Source organism: Myotis brandtii, unplaced genomic scaffold (assembly GCF_000412655.1).
Source record: "Myotis brandtii unplaced genomic scaffold, ASM41265v1 scaffold251, whole genome shotgun sequence".
NCBI classification, from domain to species: Eukaryota; Metazoa; Chordata; class Mammalia; order Chiroptera; family Vespertilionidae; genus Myotis; species Myotis brandtii.
In genome coordinates this window covers 1,256,083-1,259,430 of record NW_005359516.1, presented here as the reverse complement: position 1 = coordinate 1,259,430, position 3,348 = coordinate 1,256,083, and the positions used below count along the sequence as shown (strand labels likewise).

The following is a 3,348-nucleotide window of genomic DNA, read 5'->3' as shown; positions in this document are numbered from 1 at the left end:
AAAATGCACGGTTAGGCAACCAGGCACCCAGTCTTAGGCGGGCTGTAAGGCTGGCCTCAGCCATGGACAGAAAGCCCGTGGTGCTGTCCAGGCATAAGGACCGGGACCATCCAGGACATCAGAAGCAGCAAAGTGTGGGCTGCAGGCAAAGGACAATGAGGCCTGTCTTGTTTCCCACTGCCCCACAGCGCCTAACAAAGCGCCAGGGCTAAGGAGGTCAGCCCAGAGAGAGCCCCGAGCTGGGTGGATGAGGCTGAGTTTGAGCACAGGCCTCCCTTGAAAAGCACATTGTGAAATGCCAACATAATTATGAAAATGCAAACACAAGAACGTTTGCTTATGGGACCTAATAGTTTTTAATGAAGGTAATCAGCCTCGTTAAATCAAATTATTAGCTTTGACAATAGATGTGTAAACAGGAAATTAATGAATTTGTTGGTTGCTCCTGCCTGCTAAGAAGACATTACAGTAGTCACCGTCTAGCCTGGATACACACATCTGGACTCCTCTCTCCTGCTTGAGCAATGCTCCCTGTACACACACACACACACACACACACACACAAACAAACACACACACACGAAAATGTCTCTCTCCCATCAGCTCAGAGCATCCTGAGAGACCTCGTTCTTCTCCCTCCTTTGTTTCTTAGGCTTTTGTTAGTCTCCTGCTCCAACGTACCTGGTTGCTGCCCAGGAGACAGTCCTTGGGGAATACAGGATTGAGGGGAGAGATGCAGGAAGAGGAAGAAGACATCGGGCTCTGTGTCCCAGCATACTGGCATACATGATCTCATTTAATGTCACAGGACTCTTCATACTATTATCCCATTTTACAGGTTAGGAAACTGAGGCATGGTGAAATGGTGGGTTGGTGGTGATGGTTCACACAGCTGGTGGTAGAGGATAAGCCAGGCTGGGCAACAGGTTCTGTTGATGACATTGTCCCTCATCTTCTCTTACCATAGGAGGGACTTGGGGCCAGGAAGAGGCCATCTCCAGCTGGAAGGAGCAGAGAGAAAATCTCAAATGAGCAGGTGGGAACTCATTGATACAGGAGAGGGTATTGAAAGGCCATTCCAGAATAGGGGAGCCCAGACCCCAGGGCTCACTGGTGGGGTTCTCTGTGAGCCAGATGATGGAAATGGGGCCTCCCAGCTGGAGACACCCTGACAGCAATGATATCCCCAAAGCTTCTACTTAGGAACATGTCATAGGAGAAATCGTGGGACTAGTTCAAGTGGAGGTACAGAGAGGACCCCTTCACACACACACACACACACACACACACACACACACACACACCAGTGTCAGCCAGGCAGGAGTCTCGCACAGCGCTGGGGGTAGGGGTGCTGGACCTATGGTTCTATGAATAATGCCGTGAGCTCAGGCAGGCACTGAGCTGGGGGCCAGGTGGGGGCTGAGGCAAACAACAGGCAGACACTCCCAAGAGACAGCTCACCCAAAGCACCGTGCGAGATACCATCAGGCAGTTACACCGCAAACAAGCCGCTCGTTGGGGCAACAGCGGAAGACGCTGCCATCTCTCACCTGAGGCTGGCAGATGGGAACATTAGTCAGACAGATGGAGGGAGGGCGAGTGCTGAAACCACCTGAGGCCCTGGCCAGGTTCTCCCTGTAAACAGGCCAGTCTGCCAGACCGGCTTGTTCCTTCTCTGGAGCTGGGGAGAGACATAGGCCGAGGCCCCGGGCCCTGCCTTAGGCAGATGGAGCAGACACAACCCCTGCCGTCTGACCCTAGGCGAGTGGCAAAGACAACCCCCACCATGCAGCAGCCTTGTGAAACCTGGTCTTATTTGGGGATCCACATTTCCCACACTCTCACTCTTAGAGCCTGCAATTAATTAGAAGCAAAATATTCTCCATTAGGATGCCCCAGATTGACAGCCATTGCTAAGAGACCAAAAGCCAAGAGGTGAGCTTGAGGTGGGGGGTGATAGAATAGAAGGGTACACAGGGGTTTCTAGCCCACTGCCCACTGCCCCAAGGAAAGGAGAGTGGAGGTACTGCATCCCTGGTCTTGCCGCTCCAGTGGATGGAGGTGACCTGGACTCTCTGTGTCCACATCTCCTCAATGGAGTCTTCATGAGGAAGAGAGTCTGTCTCCAGAGAACTAGGCTGTGACCTCAGGGTGCCTAGCCAGGTGTGGTGGAGTGATTTGGTAACTCCAGAATCCCTTCCCAGAAGGAACAGGTCTCTTCTCAAGCTGCACCTTGTGATTTAGAACCAGGAAACTGAAGGGAGCCTGCCATTGGACCCAGGCCTAGAACAGGGGTTGCCATTAGGGCAGAAGAGTCAGACCCAAGGAAAGAAGGAGGAGGCTTCATTTCTAGCCCCTGGCCCCAGCCATAGACAGTTCCACCCTTTCCAGAACTCTCTTCACATACTGTACATTCCTCTAGTTGCACAGCATGTAGTCATTAAACATGCACCTCCTCGCACTAGACAATGAGCTGCTTAAATGCAGGGACAGTGTGCCTGACTCAGAATGGGTGCCCAGCATTTGCTGTGGTGATGGATAAATGACTAGACAAATAAGCGCGTGGATGGATGGGGTGGTGGTGTGGATAGATGGATGGATGGACAGTTGGATGGTTGACATATGAATGGTTAGATGAAGACTGCTCCCACATCCACCAGCACCTCTAGTGGCCATTGTATGTTTGCCTTGTTCTTGGTTGGAATTGTACCCGCCCTTCATTCTAGTTCCATGCAACTGATTTAAATCTCCACACATGTGTCCTCACTCTACAAATTTCCCTTCTCAGAAGTGAGTTAGAGGCCAAGGCCTTTTCTCCCCACCCTTCTAGAGAACTTCCACAGCCCTGTTGGCACATGGATGAGGAAGGAGAAGGGGCAGAGTCAGAACTGGTTAAAAAATGGGAAGGCTTCCGAGGAAAAGTGAGGCAGAGCCCCACGTGTCCCCATTCAATCCCCACCTGGTCCCCAGACAGGAAGCGAAGGAAGGTAACCCAAGGGAGGGGTGGTTCTGGTACTCCCACCCCAACACCTCCAACTATGAGGCGGAACCCCCAGTAATGGGTGGAATCATGAACGAGAGCCCTCTTTACCTTGTAACTAACCCACTTACATAGCATTCACCGTGTGCCTGGCACCAGTCCAAGTGCTTTACATCTATTAACTCATTTAAACTCCTGTGAGTTAAGAATTCTTATTATCTTTATTTTAGAAATGAAGAAACTAAGACACAAAGAGGTTACATAACTTGTTCAAAGTGATTCTCAGAAGTGAGTTAGAGGCCAAGGCCTTTTCTCCCCACCCTTCTAGAGAACTTCCACAGCCCTGTTGGCACATGGATGAGGAAGGA

At 51.1% G+C, this 3,348-nt stretch overlaps 1 long non-coding RNA gene across 1 annotated transcript; it reads right to left on the bottom strand.

Annotated features, from left to right (window-relative positions):
• Window positions 1–783: 783 nt before the first annotated feature.
• Window positions 784–2,106, bottom strand: LOC106726345. Its single transcript, XR_001362405.1, has 3 exons — window positions 2,028–2,106; window positions 1,462–1,556; window positions 784–1,001 (listed from the first exon to the last, which is right to left on the bottom strand). It is a non-coding gene; the product is annotated as an uncharacterized LOC106726345 (long non-coding RNA).
• Window positions 2,107–3,348: the final 1,242 nt, after the last annotated feature.